General features: G+C 38.0%; 1 long non-coding RNA gene across 1 annotated transcript; it reads right to left on the bottom strand.

The window, feature by feature from the left end:
• Positions 1-840: 840 nt before the first annotated feature.
• Positions 841-20,221, bottom strand: LOC148648157 (uncharacterized). Its single transcript, XR_015926787.1, has 2 exons — positions 20,126-20,221; positions 841-1,796 (listed from the first exon to the last, which is right to left on the bottom strand). It is a non-coding gene; the product is annotated as an uncharacterized LOC148648157 (long non-coding RNA).
• Positions 20,222-21,527: the final 1,306 nt, after the last annotated feature.

Raw genomic sequence — 21,527 nt, 5'->3', positions numbered from 1 at the left:
CTGCAGAAGATCCTTTGAGTGCACCAAGAAGACAGCCAACCCAACAAGCACTGAGGCAATGGTCTCTGATCCAGCCTTGGTTCAGTTCTTTTAGCCTGTTAGTGTGGGGCATTCCTTTAAGCCCAGAGCTGTATTCATATACAGTATGTGTTATAAATAGCCAGAAAAATCATAACAGAAAAGGGGAGAGTTTTGGAATGAATGCAGTTCTCAAGCTAGAAAACCATCTCATAGCAGCATTTACATAGTAGGTCTTACAGAGGCTCTGAGAAGATCCAGAGGAGAGTCATTTTTAATTTCTAATTAATTGGGGAAGTACTGCGTGATGGATCCTTCTTCTCCTACAGATGGCTCTGGCATCTCAGACAGTACTACAAATGTAAAAAATGACAGACAAAGATGAGGAATAATAAAAATCGGGAGGGAAAAAACTAGAACTCGTCCCCCAAATTAGCATCCCTATATATAGATCATGTGGCCTCCACAAAATATTTGCTGATTCTCCCCAATGCCCTTGAGGTATTTTTATATCACAGTGCAGCCAGTCTGGTGTCTTAAATCCTACATAGAATGTCTGAAAAACATCTTCTGGCTGCTTGTGTTTTTTATTTTGTTCTTTTGGAGCCAGATAACCTCTGCTCGTGATTTGCGAAAGACAGGACAGTTATCTGTTACGATAATGTTTTTGATGGTGTTTTGATATTACATGAGACTCACTGGCTTGGAAATAGAAAAAAAAACTCTACCAATCACAAATTAATGTGCTGGACCCTACGTTTGTCTCGGATATATACATATATACATATTCTTTTTCCTCCTTGGTGAAAACAGCAGAACCTGTTTTCCTTAGAGTTTGACCATTTATTGGTGTTGAGATGAAAGATTATTGACTATGCAGCATTACAACAGTTTTCACTTTACAAGAGATCAGCATTTCATTTTTTAATCATGTACAATGTAAAACTATACAGCATGACAAATTTGGTGGAACAGTGATTTTTCTTTTCTATTAGCCGTTGTCTTCTACCCAAAAAAACAAAGAAAAATATGTATCTGTTTTCAGTACACAGTACAAACGTTGACTAAAGACTTTACATACAGTAGGACAGCCTGTGTGTTCTCGTTAAAACAAGTTCCACATTTTGGGAGTGGAAGCAAAGGTTTACAAGTTCATATCTTTCCACAGATCAGCCATCTTTATGATGGAATAGCAGGAGCACATAGCTAAGGTATTTCAGTCTGTTTTCAATTAAAAGAGCAGCATAGTAATTATTCACCCCCTATTTCCCAGATGGCGAATAAAGATATATACTGTGGCATTGGTAGTAACTTTGGATCTAAACAGATGTGAATGTATCTTGTTTTTTTCATCAAGAACTGTTCAAGAATATTGATGAATTGCAAATTTCCATCAAGAGAACTAAATAAACCCCAAAAGACAGAACGTGCTATAATGTCTGCTACAGTCCATGAGAAGGAGTAAGAATACTTCACAGTATTTTGTTAAGCATAGTTCTGTAGCTCTGATAGTTGGCCCTGCTGCCTTGCAGCACTGCAACTCTGAGTTCAGTTCAAGACCTGGGGTGCTGTCTGGGTGGAGTTTGCATGTTCTCCCAGCGTTTGTGTGGTTTCCTCTAGGTGCTCTTGTTTCCTCCCACAGTCCATACTGGTAGTTTAGTTGGCTTCTGGGAACATTGGTCCGGATGTGAGTGTGTTTGTGCCTGTGTTGCCTTGCAATGGACTGGTGTCCTGTGCTGTCCAGGCTGGATCCTGCCTGCTCCCGCTCTCCCGTGAGCCTGATTTGGACGAAGTGGTTAGAAAATGGATGGATGAGTAGCTGACAGATGAATAAATGAATAGATAGAAGACTATCTAGTGCTGCAATTTTTTAACATTGCAAATAAAAGGAATGCTCTATCATACATTCAAGGATGAATTATTATAGCAGATGCTTCACATTATTTAAAAATATTGTGGCTGCTTTGATTAATATTGTGAACAGCTGTTTAACTGTCCTAACATCACCACTGAGAGGGTGTGATACACTATATCTATAAAGGCTCTTTACCAATGATTGTAAAATCTAGCACCAATGAAATATAAATTTTCTGTGAAATGAACGTGGTATCTTTATTTGTCACATATTAGCTACTACTGCCCAGTTTTCTTTTTTCATGTGTTTTTACAAGGGAGCCTCAAAGATCTATCAACTTAATCTGAAATGACTTGCAGTTATCTTTTAAGACTCAAGCCTGATTCATTAAATAGTTGCCTCTTTAAGATAAACAGCTATAAATTCCACCACAGCAGCTGATAGGTCGTTAAATCCTTACATCAACAAAGTGTGGTTTTTAAGCAGAACATCTAAGCTTTACCTGTCACAAGAAAAGAAATCCACTTTGATCATTCTATTACATATACATTGCAGTTCTTTCACTGCTACAGCTAATGGACTAACTAAATGTGGACTTGTAAGATGGCTCTGCATGCTTTCTGCCACTGTATTTGTTTGAACCTTGTTTTATCTGTTATCAGGAGAATGGTGTGCTCTTTGAAATATCCCTTACAATTTAACACCAGACAAACAATTGATATGAGCATTTGTTATTGATTGCTAAGAATATACAGCACGTACAAGCAAAAGTAAAATGCAGGAAAGCTGACACTAACTCAAATTAAGCAAATGCTCAACAAGGGAGGTGCCAAACCACGCTAGAGAAACACACATGTCTTTTTACGTTACGCAAACTCCCCACCCCCAAGATATATCATGTCATTTAATGCAAAAGGACAAGGAAGGAAGGGGTAGAAGCGTCAGTACAGCTGTCAGGATGTAAATTAATCTACCAGCAGAGGAAGGCAGGAGGTCAGTGGTGATGACCTGCAAGAGAGTTTCTCCAGATTTGTTCCAGTTGCTCTCCATAGGCAAGACTTTGAACCCAAGGGTAAATTAAATTAGAACAAACATTCCATGCTTACAAAAACACAGACATCTAGGCAGGTTAAAAGAAATAAATACAAAAGATTTAAGTTTGACTGACACCTTGATGAGTGCAATGTGGACAACACTGAAATAAAATAGTGAGGTGGTATAAAATTAGTGTTAAGGTCCTGAATGTAACAACACAGATGCTGTTCAGATGAATCTGTTCTGCTGGGTAACCAGTGGTGTATCAGGCTATACTGACAAGTGGATGAGACCTCAGGTGAGACATTTTCCCTGAATGATCATCGGTTTTGTCTTTTAAGGTGGAAGATCCCCTGTTAAATCAAAGCTATTTAATAAATATTTGTCAGTTTTCTAAGATGCCCCATTCTAAAAAAAAGGTATTTGGTTATTATAAGAACATGAACTCCTTTTTAAGAAATGCATTCTCAAGATAAAACATTCTTGCTGTCATCTTCTTCTCTATGGTTTAGTATCACCCAAGTACATATTATTAAAGCATAAAAATGTGGCACTCTCAGCCAGGATCTCTACCGTTTTACTCATTATAGAGTACAACGGAATTAAATGAATTAAAAAAAAATATTTAATTTAAAAAATATGGAAGACACTTACTGATGAACAACAGAACTTTATTTTTAAGCATATTTACCAACAAACCTGTAGACCTTCTGTTGTTTCTTGGCCTCAGGCATAGAAATAAATCAATGATCTGGAAACCTTAGGTCTCACTGGGAAAAACTGTAATTTTATTTCCCATTTTTTCCATCCTAATATAACCGGAATGTCTGGGAAGGCAACTTTATTGTTGCCATTTACTACAGTAAGTAAGTTGTGCAGTCAGTCATGTTAAATAGAGAAAAAAAGGTACAGGAACAGGTCAGAGGTTTTGGCACTGCTGCTACGACAGGAAATTTAAGGCTCAGCGCTGACACGCCAGTTTTACTTCTTTAGATTTCCCTGGGTTTTTAAATATTCACAGGAATAGAGATGTGGGAGTTAAGGGATAAAACCTCCAACAGGGATCACTCAACAAAGAGCATATCAACTGTTATTTTACAAGTGCCAATCAAACAGTGAAACATGATTTCTGGTAGAGTAACTCTGTAAATATTAAGCTCTCTAGGTACTTATATATACCCAACGGGGCATTCAATCAGCCTTAAACATTTCCCGGAAGAGAAGTTGCAGGCTGTTCACATTCCATACTTCTTGATCTATCAGCATAGAAGGAAATATCATATTAACTGCAATTCTGAACTCTCCAATTCAGAGCAGGAGGATTTGAGCACGAGTGCAGCTGCTGGAGCACTCATGTTCGGTATCCATGGATGCAAACGACACTTGATTCGGAGCATAGGGCAGTGAGGATCCCAAAGAGGAACAATTGAAGGAAACCAGTCAAACCTATTCTACACGTGAACTTGCTATTCTGAAAACTGTTCTTTGGGAGGTGTTAGGAAATCAAGGCAAACACAGGACTAGACAAGATCTATAAAGCTAGAGTTCTCAAGTCCAGGACCATGGATATATAAGGCAGCTGAACTATCATGCATCCATGTTCACTATAATCATGCCTCATAATAAAATGCGTCCTGAAAACAAGAGTTAGGCTTGTCTTTTCTTATTCTTGTAGCCTTACTCTGTTAGGTGTAATAATTATGCACACGCTGTACGCATGCATATAAGTACATACATGTACAATTAAACATTCTTGTATTTTATCCCCTTAATGGATTAAGGAGGGTGATATGTATCCCTTGTTTCCTTCATTGTAAAAAGTGTATGTAGTGAAATCAGCATTGCTTTTCAAGTTTCAAGTAATTGTAGTGCTCGTTTGAGAATGTAGCCACCTACTGTAAGTTTCCTTGCTTTCAGTTTGGATCCAGCATAGTGTAGTCTGAAAAACCTTGCACCTTCCTTAAATTACAGCCCCCACCATTTAAACTCATTCAAGGGAAATGATGACCTCATAACAAATTCTTAGAATATAAGTCTTGAACAACCATTTCATTTTCCTCTTCCCCAGGTTGGTGTGGCTGCTTTGCAGACACAGGCCCGCATTATTTGGTTTAAATTACTTCTTCAATGAAGCATAAAAGCTTATGAAAACAATGTCCTCATTGCTGGAAAAACAGATTTTGTTTTCTTTTACCACAGATCTGGCAACTCAACACATATTCTTTTACTTTCCTGTCCCTGCATAAAGGCAAGGCAGCAACTTTATTCTTCCCAGTTAAAGAATCTATGTACAAAATAAGTATTAAAACCATAATTAGACACAGGCTCAGCTATAACAGTCCAGTTGAAGGTCAAGTTACTCCTGGTGCTCAGTGATGCATGGACAGTATGTGCATGTTTATTTGAAGAATACTCTATAAAATCAAAGACAGCACCTGAAGGTGATGCATACTGAACAGCATTATCAAATGGTAAATGATAAAGATTAATACTGTATACAGTATGTCAAGAACCTTATTCATGCTGAACTCATGATTTTTTTAGAGTTCAAGAAGCAGAGGGGAGTAACGTTTTGAGACAAGGTTTCAGTGAAAGATTTTAATGAGATTCTAAAATTGCCTTGCATATGTTCCACCCAGAGTCTTACATCTTACACTCTAAGCTTCTTGGGGTATAGTACAGGTAGTGACAACTCTTACCAAGAATAGGCACATTTCTAATGAAGGTCTCTATGCTTTCCTGAAGTTCTTTTAGACAACTGGATATTTCTAAACATGTCTATACTGGGAAACATTTAAAATACAGGAGCCTTATTTTGTACATCATTCACAAATTGTGTCAAACTCCATCAACAAATAGTAGGGTCTTGATATTATCAAGAACTAGTTATTAGAAATGACAGAATTTGGATAGCTAGAAGATGATATAGAACAATATACATTAATTCACACACTGACCTTGACCACTCTGGAATAAATAGGCTTTACTCTGGAATGCATTGCTATAAATTCCCGTTTTATGGTTTCTAATATTAGAAAATAAATCTCTTGATAATTGCAACATGATATTTTTGTAAGACCCTGCAGGAGCTCGGTTCTCTTATCTTATCTAAGTCGTATTTCATAAGAGCATCATTGGGAAGTGCTCTATAAAAATAACTTGCATACTGTTTTGTCAGTATGTCTTCTTTTCACAAGGAACATACATTTTTGGCAGGCCTGTTAAATGTACTGTAAATGTCAAAAATGAAAAAGGGGAATTGAGTATTTTTTTTCCAGAGCTGTTGTTTTCCTTTCTTTTTATGCCATTATTACAAAAATGTGTTTGATCTAGACAGCATAACACTTTGATGTGGGAAGTTGTATAGTTCAAACATAACCTGCAAAGCAGTGCAATCAATTAGCATGAAGGGGACATGCATTCCTCCTTATCCTTCAGCTAGATAGGGTATTGGGGATGTTAGACAAAATGTTCATTTGTCATTTCAAGATATGAGGAACTCTAACATTGATTACATCTGCCAATAAAAGGTTGAATGTAAGAAAACAAAATATAATACATGTATGCAAGTCACAAAGGAGTGTTTGACAGTTGCTGTATTGGATATTAGTATATGTGTAAGGAAATAATTCCTAGCATTACCTTTTGTCACAATGGAAACAGGATGGATGTGATTGAATATTCTCCCACTACTACTCAATGTTAGTCTTAGAGATTCCCTGAGCTACAGTAATTTACCCAGGAAGATACTATTTCACCACATCAATAGTAATAATCCATCAATCCAGTTTTGTACTGCTTTATCCAGTCATGGGGGAGCCAGAGCATATTTTAACATGCAATGGGCACAAAACAGGATACCTCCTGGATGGGACACCAGTCAATCACAGGATACACACACTCACACCAGGGCCAGTTTTCCCAGAAGCTCAATTAACCCACCAGTATCTCTTTGGACTGTGGGAGGAAAGACACACAAACACAAGAAGAACATACAAACTCCATGCTGATAGCAACCCCAGCTCCAGAACTGAACCCTGAGCCTCAGCACTGTACCATGCACCATGCTGTGCACCAATAATAATAAACAAGAAAATTAATAAAGCAACTTGCTTCATTAAAAACATGGTTTAATTACAACATTGCATTCCACCATAATTAAAAGATAATTGACAGTAATATTTGTTCCTTACATCTCTTGGGGTTATGAAATACAAAACTATCAGCAGGGATATTAGTGGAAAACCAGGGATGTTTAACTGTCTGAATATTTTTAATTAGTTTTTTAAAGAGATGTGGATTTGAAAGAGAGGTAACTTCATCCAAATTTACTTGGGAAATCTCATTTCCAGTTGGAGAGGTTTTATAGGCTATTCCTGTTAGATAAAGGTAAGTAATATGAACATATTTGTTTCCCCAGAGGTCTTATTGGAACAAGAGGACCCACAGAACCCAGAACATAATTGTTTTTTTTCTAATAGCAGCTAAAAGTGTGTAATTGGATGGCAATTTATTGAATGTCTTTATCCATTAAATCAAAAGAAAGAATTTGGATTCTAATATTAAATGAAAAGGAACAGTTTGAAATTACAAGAAAAATAGCTGTCTGAGGTCTGAGTTTTAGACCACAATACTAAAATTTTATTGAACTAGATCTTTAATCGTAATACTCTGTAATCCCTATAATTAAGCGAGAAAGCTTCTCAGTGTTTTCTTCATGAATGTTTGATTTTTATTAACATTTTTCTCTGAAAAAGCTCAATCCACTATATTTGTACAGGGCATTTTTGAAGGCAAAAGGCAAGCAAGGTGCTTCACTCTCGTTTTCTATTCCCGTTGATTTCATAACTGTCACTAGAAATAACTTAATATACTACCCCCAAAAATAGAATGCAGAAATCTGTTTTTTCCAGCTAATATTTCAAGAATGCATCTCAGCATAACCTTATCGCCCCCAGATATGATGTACAGTACCACAGGTATGGAATGGGTGACGCATAAATCCTGGGAAGTTTAGAAACAAATCCATCCTGCTATCACAGCATACATTTCCCAGCCGATGTGTAGGCATGGTCAGATGATATACTGTATTAGCTACACTAACAATGTCTCCTGTGGTGCAGTGAGCAATGAAACAAGTGTTTTTAGGAGAACAGAGAAGGCAGACTCAGTAGGACAAGCTGCCAAGTTTCCTCAGAGAGGTCTGTGTGTACTATGCAGCCAAGACTGAGTCACAGAACACAGCTGCTGGTGTTCCAGAAGAGCCGAGGGGCCACTAATCTCAAGGCCCCTGAGGGGCCATCCCAGCTGGGTGACAGGAGAGGTGCCACAGAGCTTGACACCCCTTCACCTGGGAACTCTGGCTAAAGATTTCATTGGAATATGAAGGATGGACCAGTACCAGATTCCAGGAATTAGTGATTTTTCTTTTCTTAAAAGCAGTAGGCAACCAGAATCCCAGCTTCCTTTTACTGTATGTGAAGTATGAAATGAATGGCTTATCCCTTGGGTTGTGTAGCATTTTGGCTTTGCTCGTTCATTCTGAACAAGACTCTCATTGGGAGTTTCTTGGCTCTACAGGGTTCAGCTTCAGCAAAACATTCCACACACCTCTTTTCCCAAGAACTACGTAAATAAAAGATGGAAAGGATAACTCACTAGAGGCTTGCAGCCACGATGTGCAGCTTTAACCTCTCACTTTCTATGAGTATGTGTGCATGTTGAAAAACAAAAGGGTTTCAATATGAGGCTAATTCTCACCTCAGTACGTTCAAGCCTGGAGGAGCCCACTAGCTCACATTTTATAGTGTCATTCAAGTTTCAGAGGTTCAGGTCAAACCAACTTAGATACAGATGACTTAAACAGAACAAACATTTGACACAGATCTCTCCATTCATGCATTTGTTTTACAAGATTTCACTTTTTACCACATCATAAGGGACTTATGAAAAGCATTGAATTTCTCTGTTGAAACATTAAAAGCGCAATAAATGCATAGAACCAAGAGCAGTTACCCTGGCACTGAACTTATAGAAGGATATTTGACATGGACCTTTTAATTATTACATGGAAAAGGAATAAGGTGGAGCTTTTCCAGTCTCCTCCGCTGTGGATACAATGTGCTACAGTAGTTAATCACTCCTAAAACACTGTTGTTTCCACTTCCAGCTGTGCAGTCTTCTCTCTCTCCTGTAGAGACTGGCAACCTGCTCTCACTACACTGGTAGGTTTGCACACTACAGCAAACAATTACTGTACATCTCGATTGCCGTTTCTCCACAGGATAACACCAAAGTCCTTTACTAAAGATTTTCCTCCTGTTGTTTTTTTTTTTAAATCATCTTAAATCAAAATAATAACATGCTCAGGACTGAGGGGGCTGGATTAGGGTGTCTAAAGCAAAGAATTTGGCCTCTTGACTCTCGGGCTAGGGAAATTAAATGAATTACATATATGTTTTACATTAACTGTAAATTGTAAATGCTGTATGTATAGTTGCACATGTGTGTGTGAACTGCAGTGGACTGGTGTTCTGTCTAGAGTATAGTCCAGGATTATCAGGATTTACCTACCTTTACAGGATTATCTTGCTTTATGATAATGGAATGCGCTGTAAAACTATTTATGTGGGATTTAATTTCACTACCCCAGAATAAAATAAATTTTGACTGTACCTATGTTTTCATGCTTTTGGCATCTAAAGAGAATCCTCACCATCAATTATTCTCTTACTTTATCTACCAGTTTACCATTATCTGCTACAGAACTCACTACCTGTCTATTAATTGAATGCATCTAAGTTTTGATTTTAGAATATCAACTTCCCTCTCCTGCTCCTGCGCTTACAAAAAAGAAAAATCAATCCAGGTTATCTCCTTACCTCATGGACCTTTTTAGGAATCTGTTTCATGTAAGACTCATACTGTAGTCAGAGGCATTAACATTGCTCAGAAAATAGAAGGCAGATCACACGAGCCTGTTCTTTTTAAGTAACCTGCAACAAAAAAAAAATGGGGTCCTGCCAAACAAGATGGCAGCCAGACCCCCAGTTTTGAAACCCCTTTGGAACTCACCTTAGGAACCATTGCATCAATCAAATTGAAACTTGGCAGATTTCATGACGACCAAAGCTGCTTCATATTTGCACCTAAAAAGTTAATAAATCTTGTGCCAACAAAGTATCATTGCAGTACACGGTACCATGCAGACGGGCCTTTGATGTGGTGCATGTTTATATACCACAGTGCTCTGCACCAGTGCAATTCTGAAGCACTAATACAACAAATACAAGAAACACGTCCATCTTACAGATCATTACATTACACATAGATTCCTCCTTATGTTTGTCTTAGTCTTTTTGGACTTGTCAGTATCTCGTATACAGCAGGTGGTTGAAAACAAGCCTGTTATGGGAGAAGTAAGATGATTGCCTTTGAACTTCTGTGTCTCATACACCATGCAAAGAACGACCAATCTAGCCCTTATAGATCAAAACACTTGCTAAAGATTTGCGGCAATGTTTGGAATATACCGTAATATTCATTTCATACTATCGGAACGTCCTGTTACCCACTGTACTGACCATGGAAAAGCTTCATTTTTAACCTAAATGTGTTAAAATGAAACCAAGTCTCAATTGTAATGTCTCTCACAACCCCCCTTAAAGTTCAAAATCTCCCACTGAGCAAAAATGGTTTCTGTGTTTGAACTATGCATTTGGGGAATAGGTGTTTTACATTTTAAAACTATCATGCTTGCATGTTTTTAATTTTAGGAAATGTAGACAAACCACCCACCCTGAACTGCAAATCCATTTAACTGGTCTTTTTGGGAGATCTTAATCACTACCAGACAAACCCATGCAAATTGATCTTATTTACCCTCAGCATTTCCTTTCGTTTCAGTGGTGTCGGGTTTTGTTATATCCTCTCATAACATGCAGACCCCACTCTCAGATTACACAAATGCCATCATTCCTTCTGTCTGCACTAAAAGACAGAGTGTAATCTACACAAATCGCAAAGAACATGTCACTGCCTAAATAAACATCTTAGTAATGAGCTCAGACAGGGATTCCAAGGCTAAACATTTAACACTATCCTGTAACTTATTTCTCCATAATTTAAATTTGAAATTAAAAGCGATCAATTCCCATAACGTCTCCAGCTGCATTCAATTGGAATTCTTTTTTATTTTGCTAACAAGCATAGCCTTGAAACTACTGGCAAACAAAGTAAACATATTTGTTCAGAAATTTGCTGTTCCACACAATAATAACTATGGATGTAAACAGACCTTTTACAATTTACAACAGTGAGGTGTGTATAAGTATATGTATGGGCAAGTATTGTAGGTAAGCATATGTATGGGTATTGATATATATATTTATTATTTAAACGGAGTATGCAATGATGGCGCATTGAAGGAGGAGTGACCTTATTAAAGCCTTCGATTTGAAGAAGTAGTTGAGGCAGTAAAGACTTTGAAAGTTCTTTTTCAAAGTGTCTTAATAGATCACTTAATGGAACCCAGCAAGGGCTCAGCTCTATCCATAACTGTGATGCATATGGAAATTAAATCATAGCAGGAATGAAGAGTCCCGTGGCAGTCATGAAATACTCTAAAAGAAAAAAGAGACATTTCTGCAGGGCCTTGGCATGTCAGCACCCTCCAAGGAGCACTTTATAGGACAAGGAAATAAACAACTATAAAAAAGTGACCACACGAAGAAACAATAAAACTGTCTGCAATTGGGCTTTCATAAACAGACACAGGGATCGCTAGGGCTTAAGTCACAGCAAAGACATCTATATATCCCTAAGCAAGCATTTCCTTCAGAGCTAAAGGTTAAGAAAACATGTTAAACAAGGTGCAAAGGGATTCAAAATTCAGACATGTCTTTGGTATATTTCAAATTCACAATTAATACTCATAATGTCACCAAAATAGACTAAATAAGGAATAAATCATCCTTAGCCTTATCAAAAGAAAACAGTATACAAACATGCTTGCACCTCTAGGAAATAATTCAGAAAATTAGGTTCTAACTATTCCTTGCATAAGTTACTGAACTACTGAATCATTTTTTATCCCTGATTACTAATTGCACAACACTTACTGATTCACTATTCAGAGCTTGTAATATGCCTGTAGAATATGTTACAGCTCATATTTTACTCATCATTTCCTGATGATCATTAAATGACACACTGTACTGTATGACACATACACAAAACACGTTTATGAGATACCACATGCCACGTTTAAAATCATCGTTTTTGGTTTAATCACAGTATAAAAATGCAAGACAATCAACACTTATTAAGAACTGCCTGTCAGACAGATTGACTACCATGAATTGGTCCACTGAAGTCAGTGAAGTCACTGAAGTCTCAGTCAGGATGAACTAAATAAAAACTGGCAATGAAATCAACTAATTCCTAATACTAAATTGAACTAGCACATGCCTTATGAATGAAATAAAAGAATTTCCTTGTGCACTATATTATCCTTGCTACTCTATGATGTTTGCATTTCTTTGGTTCCTGCTAAACATTCCACTTATCACACAGGGCTACCAGTTGCCCCTGTGACCAATATAACCATATTTACAAATAATAAGGTGTCACATCTAACACTTAAAGAATAACCTGACTTTATAATATATAACTACACAGCCATCATGAGGGACATACCCAAATCAGTTGAATGTTTTAGTGGTCTGCCTGTAGAACTCTTACTTTACAATTTGGTGTTCTTTCAAAAAAGCCCTGTTCTATGCACCTGTCAGAGCCACTGCTGTTTCACTCCATTGCCCAGTTCTGCACATTCCATCCCAGTCACAGATCGATTTCTGATGTTAATTAAATACTGAAGCCCTGAGAGCCAGCCCCTTTTCCCTTTTGGAGCAAAAACATTAAAATAGCTACAATCACCACTGTTCCAAAGTTTCATACAGCATCAACTTTTAATTTAAAATTGAAAAGGTCCTTATTCTTTGCAAGTTGTGCTCTAATGTGTAGCCATGTAGCTGTGAGGCTGTAAATCCTTTGGCAGCTACAGTAGGTTGTGTGAGTTTTACGACATGACTGCATTTCTTCTCAATGATTAAGTTAGTACTTTTATAACAAAGCAGTGCACAGCCTTTGGATTTAAGTTGTCATGAAATGACTTCATTAAGCTACCTATGCAGAACTAGGCCTAGACTAGTGTATTTACTGTCAACAGCACTGTCAAGCTTCAATGAACTGCAGACAAACTGTTGAAATGCACGTACTGTAGTTTAAATGATTAGCTTGAGCCACAGCCAGAGCCAATATGAATAAAAGTGTATGTAGTCTTCACAACGTAATAACTGACAGATCTGAACTGCTGAGTGCCTAGTCCCAACGTAAATTAAACAATTAAGGTTAATTGCTTGATGCAGATTCTTCAGTATCAGAAAGGTCGCAACTTGACATGATTACCGTACCAAGTAACTGCAACAACCCTTTACTTTTATAAAGTTATACATTTAAAAGCCTAATGATGCAAGGTCCATCTGACCTGCATAACGCATAACAAAATGCCTTGAGTTTTGTTCAATAGAGCCTCAAGTAAAGAATCAAGGATTATTTTCCAATAATGCAGTGTTCATAGGCAAGTTCAAACTGTGGTGTCAGATGTGAAAAATTATTTGTAACATGTAATACACCACTATCTAAAGACGAGACCGTAATTGTTCAGTGCAAAGAATTAGTCAGGTGATATTATTTAATGTAGAGCTTTAAAGGTGAACATGCAGTTTAAGAATCATCCTTTCACACAGGATAATACAATTGCTTTTAAATCCATTCCCTTGTGATGCAGTTATTTCCCTGCAGGTCTTATTTTGTGCATATTATTAAAAACAAAACATAAGGCCATTCAGGTCAAAGTCAGGTGGGGCACTCATTGTTACGACAGAATGTTTTACATGGGTTTAAGATCTTAATAACCATTCTATAATGATGTGGACGTGCCAGTCCAAAGGCTTCAATCCATCATCAAACAGTTCCAACAAGAAACTCTCAGGAGTCTTTTATCTTTTATACTGTAAAACCACTCTTGAGTCCGTGAAGCGTCATCGGCATAAATGTGTCATTCATTTTTTCTAACGCTTGTTACACATCATTCAGCTACCGTAAGTTCAATCACACCACCTGATTCGTTTTAATGTACAGTATAGAATCAAGGAGGTTCCAATATTAATGTGCTATTTTAGCAGATCTCACACACTCTCTGGCTGAAATATTAGAAACCCCCAGAGAATAAAGTGATAGGCCTTTGCAAGCAGCAAGACTAGCTTAAACAGGACATGACATGTACTGTATACCACAAGGTTCTGAAACGCTATCCCTTCCCTTTCATCCAGCAGGATCCTCTTCAGGGGAAGTTGTGAGGAGGGAAATAGTGTGTGGGGCCATAATGCACTTTCCACTGATTCCACCAGTGTTCCCAAATGGTGATCTGTGGACGTCTCTGGACCACAAGGTTTTTAAAACCGTGCCCTGCCACTGAGGGAGTCTATTTGAATGCTAAGATCCTGACCAGTTGGTGTATTAGACAAGTATTTACTGTCTCTAAAAGTAGATTTGAAATCTGACAATGCAGATGTGCACTATTGAGTTTTCTAATATTTAGCAGTAAAGCAGCTGTGATCTCACCATTGTGAGCCTGGCACAGAGGAAGTATTTGAGGAGTCCATATGTGCAGCTCTCAGAGCCACAGCTCCACTTAAACTTAATGAAATTAAATTAAACAGAATATGGTACTCTATTTCCTCGTTTGAATAAGAGGGGGAAGTGTACCAAAGTCACAGTTTGCACTGTTTTAAACTGTCTGGCCTACAGTATGTCACTCTGTTTAGTGAATTAACATGTACTATAGTTCCATCATTCTGTATTTTTAGTATGATGGTCAATCAATTGAAATATACAGTTGTAGAACTCAGTTAGTATCAGTAAACTGCTATAATAACTTTGTTCACTTTGTATAACTTTGTATCATTTGTGTTGTATGAGAAATTCTGAAAGTCTTATAATCATAAAAATTAAGTGAAGGGGAATAAAATTAAAATATTGACCTACTGTATAAGTCTTACACAAACCTCAAATGCTGAGACCAGAGTATTTAGGGAAAAAAACACAATTTTCCCTCTCACAATCCACAGAGAGCTGAGTGTCATTGATGTAACAGTTTTGTTCCTGAATATAAAGCTGTCCAGTCACACTACTGTAATAATGTCCAGCTTTGGAAAAGAACAGAATGCTCAATTTTTCTGTCAACAGCATGCAAAAGGTATGTCCTGGACAATAAATGCCAAAGCCAGGAATTAAACATGAGTTATCTGTTACAGTAATTGTAAAGCAACAGAAATTCAAACACAGTAATGTGGCCCAGACTGTGTTGAGCTTGCTAAAATTGATGGGTTTTGTAAACCTCATCCAAAACAGGGGAGTCATAAGATGTGCAGAGTACTGCTTTCATTTGAACCTGCAGACACGGAGAAAACTATAAAAACTATAGAAAGAGGAAATAAATCTCAGAGAACTTCAATCACAGAGGCACTGGTGTGAATACCAACACATTACAAGCAATGGCTGTAAGGCTGAAGTGTTGCTGTGTTTGGATTTTTTCAAAGACTTGTTTTCCTTGACACTTTTATTTTGCACAGATGTACATTCCAAACCAGAAACTAGTTTAGAGCCCAGCTTGCCTGTGCAGGCAGTATAATTGCTTGTTGCTCTGTTTTGTAGCAATAATCTCTTTACAAAACACTATTCTTCACATGAAACCAATTAAAAGATATCTGCAAGCCAGTTGTCTGACTTGCCAGCAGTAACGTCTTGTTTATTAAGTGGCAAGCAGCCAAAAATATGAAAATGCAACCTATTTTGCAAGGTTATAGAGATTTGTCCACTATTTTCTGTAATTGCCTCCAGCAACAGCATGACTCTTTGATGTTATAGCAGATCGCCCAGGAACTTGTCGGGCCTGTCACTGTTCTTAATGAAGAAATTTTCATCACACATAAAAGTCATGTAATCATAATCAAGTATGTTCATTGAAAGACTTTTTAGCTATCTGTTTAATGCCTGTGAAGTTTGCAACAATGAAGCAAATCTATAGGGGGAACAGTTTTAACCCCCAACCTCAAGGTTCACAGTCATAAAACACCCTACCTGTAGCTCTTCACTTTACATTAGTACAGATTCAAATTAAAGATGCATTAAAATATAGAGAAATAATCTATATTATGTCACAACTGGGAGCATGTTGGTGCATTGGTTAATTGCTGCCTTGGAACCCTGGGGCCCTGGCTTCTATCCTGGATCTGGGGTGGTGTTTGTATGTTCTCCATGTATTGGCATGGGTTTTCTCCAGGGGCCGTTTTCCTCCCATAATCCAAAAACATACCAGTGAGTTAATTGGCTCTGGGGAAAATGGCCCTGGCATGAGTGTGTGCATCTTTCTGCCTGTGTATCTGCCCTCAGGCTCTGGCTCACCCACAATCCTGAATTGCATGAAATGGTTAGAAAATTGGTGGATGAATAGAAATTGTCAAAATTATCTACTTTGATAAATAGATGTTATTATTGCACATATACTGTACATAGGACTATTCGTGCACTTAAAAAATGCAATAGTCTAGGTTTACCATCAAGAGAAGATTTAGAGAAACTATACGGTTCAGCAACGCATGGACATTGAAGTCCTTGAGCCAACTGTTTTTGTTTTCTGAAATCCAGAAGCAGGATAATGCCACATCTGTGGTACTAACTCAGGAATACAGGAAACAACTGCCACCAGCCCACCTTCACCAGCTGACTGCAGCTGCACAGGAAGAGCAGAAGAAATTCCCACAGTGGTCTGTCTGTCCAGGGGCTGATCAGGTCTATGCATCATCCTGCCAGGAGTTTAGCTACCTTCAGCTAAGTCATACATGATCAAAACTGTGCCTCTTCCTGCAGCAGAGAACCTGAAGTTTGTGTTGTCTTTCAGAATAACAGAAAACACAAGTTTTATCTGCATGACGTTTAACCATTTCCTTGTCAGATTTTGTGAACAAAAAAAAAACTATATATCTTCAGGCACATCTTCAGTTTTCCACACCAAATGCCCACACCTTTTTTTGTTTCAGAGCTAGTATAAGACTGTTTAGTGTGCAGGCTTTGAACAAACATGATATATTGTCCAAATATCCTTTATTTCATAAAAGCAGAAAAAAAACATATTGAAACAATGTGCAGAAAGGTGAACAAACAGAATGCCTGCTGGTTGCTTACCAGATCACAGATTAAAAGAAGACTGGAAGTGTGACTGAGAGCAATAAATCAAATCAGAATGCGATAAAGGTGAAGAGAAAGCAATCCGACCCTTCTAGCTTGTTTGGATTTGAGTAGGCGATTGACCTAAACGTTTCTTTTAAAGAGTCATAAGCTCAGCCCAGGAAGAGGCTTTATAAGCTTTGGTCAGGAGGATTCACAGGAGGAAGAATTTATGGGACACAGATTGTACCACCGGACACAGAAGAGAATTCCGACTCCAGAGAGGAACGTAGGCGTTGTCTTTCTCTGGAGCATAATATTGTTCAGAATGGCCATGCCTGGGGAAAATGCAATGATAGAAGCCAAGGACTAGACAGAATTTTGTTTCTTTGTTGTGGCAGAAAAAGGCACCCCAGGTTACCGACCAGAGCTGTTATCACAGAATAATGCTGCTTGATTTTTATTTATGTAGGATTTCTGTATTGAGCTAGTCTGTGGGTGCACTGATGGTTCTGGAAGACAAAAGAACTTCTTACTGGGGAAAAGGGCCCTAGCATTCTTACCATTGCTAGGTGGTGTCGTCAACTACAGTACATAATTCCTGCTTATTGTGTCACTATCTACATATCCATGACATCTGCAATGACTTCGTATTTCATGCACAACAGAAGAGCAACTGTGTAAAATAAGCACATCGAATCTGGTACACTCATATCAAGAACTAATCCCCCTTGACTCAAATAAAGAGCAAAGCATGATACAGCTCTTGATCCACAAGTCTTGCGTGAAATTACTGAAAAAGTACTTTTAGCTGAACTCTGCTCTACAATGATTGATGAAACACAGGGATTCTGCCAACATGGAAGACGTTGTATAATAATAATAATCGCAAGGGTTGATTGTGATATTTGCTTCCACACTTCAGTTTTTCCAGCTGTCTTCAATTTTTGAAGAGGGTGTGAACTTTCTGGATTTAATTTTTTTGCCTTTTTTTTACTTTTTAAAAAATATTTAGCAACACTGTTCATTGGACCTCATGAATGAAATGCATGGTATGCAAAGGTGTTGCCACAGGAATGCTAACACTATTTTCTTTGAAGGTGTTTGTAGGCGGAGGTGGAGATGAGGAGGGGTTGGTGTGCCAAGGAACACTTTTATTAAAGTATTAAGTATGCCTTAGGCCCTTCCCAACTGTAAGCTGGAAAACACCACAGTATCTAAACGACCGACATACTGCTTAAATGCAGTAAATCCTGTCATAAATGAAAATAAAACTGTTCAAAACAGTGACATGTTAAATATAAACTGACTTTGATTCAGCCATCCATCCATTTTCTCATTGCTTCTTCGAATTCAGGGTCATGGGAGAGCTGGAGTCTCTCCTAGCAAGCACAGGGTGCAAGGCAGAGCACACCCTTGGCAGAAAGCCAGTGCACCGCAGGGCAGACACACAGACACAATCACACATATGAGGGCCAATTTTCCCGGGAGCCAATTAACTTAGCAGCATGTTTTTGGACTTTGGGAGGAAACCCTCACGATCATGGAGAGAACATACAAACTCCACACAGATCCAGAGCCCTAGTGTTGCATGGCAGAAATGCTAACCACTGCGCCATAGCATCTCTGCCATTTTAAATCATTTAAAACAAATGCTGTGCTTGAAATAATCAAATTATCTTTTACAGAGATAGTGAAATAATACACACCATGTGTGGAAGGCTCTGTAATATTCTTTTCTCATTTTGAAATGATACAAAATGAAAACCTTATTTTTAATAATGAATTAAGAAAGTGTAGAAATGGATTGATGTTTATTATCCACATAGAAATAAAACCATTGTAGATAATTTTTAAGTCCAAGATATGTCCACTGCATCTTTTTGTTTCTGCTATGATTAATATGGCACCAAACAAAAATGCACAAATTAAAAGTTGCTTCAAGATCTGACTGCTTTCCCCACATTGAGATCATGCTGCTATGTGCTGTCAAATTCAAAGAGATTTTTATAAGAGATTCTATATGATTGTTTAATCCCGGTGGACGTGCTAAACAGGCTGAAAAATGACTAATTCTGTATTGCTTTTTTCATTCAGCATTCATTTTTTTTCCCAAAAGGATTTATCTGACTCCCAGATGTACATTTATAATTTATTATTTTATTGTGTAAGGTAATAGGGGAGGAACTGATGCTGTAGAACAAGATTAACCCATGATCTCAAGAATGGAAACAAGACTCCATTTGCTTTGGTACATACTGTATATACAAATAGTATTGCTGCAAAACAGAATGACTGATAGACAATACAATAAATATATCCTGATATGACACCAAATAACACCACTCCTGGCAGTGTGGAACCCTGTATCTGCTCATTTTCACTGCAGCCGAGATCTTTATATAGATCCCTGAATTGATCCACCAAGTTGCTTGTTCAGAAGCTTTGCAAGTTTTTTTTTTTTCGGTTGAAAAGCTGGAGATTTTAAGTGACTCAAGAAACACATCTCAAAGACTACCTCCTTTTAAGGAAGGTCATCCAGGAAGGGAAAAAACAACTAAAGAACTCAAATTAAACCTTTAACTAGTTTTTAAGTTTTCTGGTGGATCAAAACCTACCCGTTATCTGAATCCTCGGGCCCAGAACATTTGTCATAAACAAATTGGGAGCAATTCAAGTCATACATCTGTGATGCATGCTTTGAACCAGATTGCAGATGTCTTTTGGGGTTTTGTCCTGTGTTAAAGGGCTGTTACACACCTTTGCTGCATGATCTCTGAAAAGGTGTCTCATATTTATCACTTACCTGTTTCTTATTTGTCATCATTGCAGGAATTAAATAAAGATATTTAATATTTGTATCTCCACTCTTAGTGTTAATATTGACATCAATATTTGAGTGTTGGTTGCAGTTTGTATTGATCTTACCTGTTGTTGATCCACAGTGTTGTCCTCAATTCCTGTCTGTTCCACCATTTTGTGTCAGGTTACAGAGCCCTGCCTCACCCCTGGATTAAATGGAAGCTTACCTGTCCATCAAGAGGAGACAGGGGGTGGAGCTTCTGAATATTTAACCTGGCCCTCAGTCACTGTGGTGAGTAGATCTCTGTCTGTGTGCTGTCAAACACCTTGGTTTATAGCAGGCTGGTACCTATACAAGTAAGGGGAAATTCCCTGGAGAAACTGCCAGTTTATTATTATTTCTTGAATATTTGTCTTTCTCTTATATAAATATTTTTCTTGTAACACAGTACTTTGAGTAAACATGCACTGGTTGTGCACTTTATTTTTCTGTCTGGCCTATTTTCAGCTGTGACTGCCCCCGGACAGACTCCCCAGAGGTCTGGTCCCACGGCCCTTTGCTCTTGCCCAGCCTTGATGATCATGTGCTGGCCCACTGGTCTCCGAGCCATAGACGCCGCTCCTCATCCTAGATCTGTGCATAGGCATTCAGTGTTTCAAACGTTCAGCCTGGCAAGTGGGGCATCCGTGTCCATGACATGACTCCTGTTCACATCTCAATAGAAAGTCGCTGTATTAAAGTTGATCACAAAACAAAATGAAAGTCACTGTTAAACAAAGAGCACAAGCAAGTGCATTGTCCTAAGAGAGGGCCAGCAAGTAAGGCTGATGGACCTGATCTATGAAGTTCTGTGCATTTAGATTGACATCAGTCGCTACACATGTGGTGTCCTATAGTTACTAGACAATTCTTCGGAGACCTTCACACTTGGATGATGATTTGTCGAGCTTGGAGATGTGTCATAACTAGTGATCTCCCAGTAGGCGGTCTGTCGTTCACAGACTGTGGTTTGGCAATAACATCTTGCCAGGTTGAACATTGCTGGATGTGAACATCCCAGACAGGGCGACATCCAAGATAGTGATGATGCCATTGACAAATTGGTTTTTTGAGCTGCAGGGCGTATTGCTTCTTTTTTGTATTTTTTTTTCACTTTCACCACTCTACACATTCAACAGGTTAAATGTGCCCAATCACCTTTCACACTAATGAGGTGATTTAGCACTGATGCGACAAAGACACTTAAGAGTATCACAGTCACTCATGAATGATCAGTCAAAATGTCACTAAAATTATTTAATCAATATTCAAAATCCATATACTTTAATATTCTAAGAACACACATGGATGAATCAGTAATAAATTCCTTCTGATGCTCATTATATACTCATTGAAATATACTATCCATGCTTATAACACGTATGCTTATAACACATGTGAGTATTTCGATTGTGTGTGAATATATATATTTTCCTATCAAATACTGTAGGAAATATTCATTTATTTGAACTACAGTGAAGAGTTGGA

This window comes from Lepisosteus platostomus, chromosome 15 (assembly GCF_059453375.1).
Source record: "Lepisosteus platostomus isolate fLepPlt1 chromosome 15, fLepPlt1.hap1, whole genome shotgun sequence".
Lineage (NCBI taxonomy): Eukaryota > Metazoa > Chordata > Actinopteri > Semionotiformes > Lepisosteidae > Lepisosteus > Lepisosteus platostomus.
This window is presented reverse-complemented; position numbering and strand designations above follow the sequence as displayed.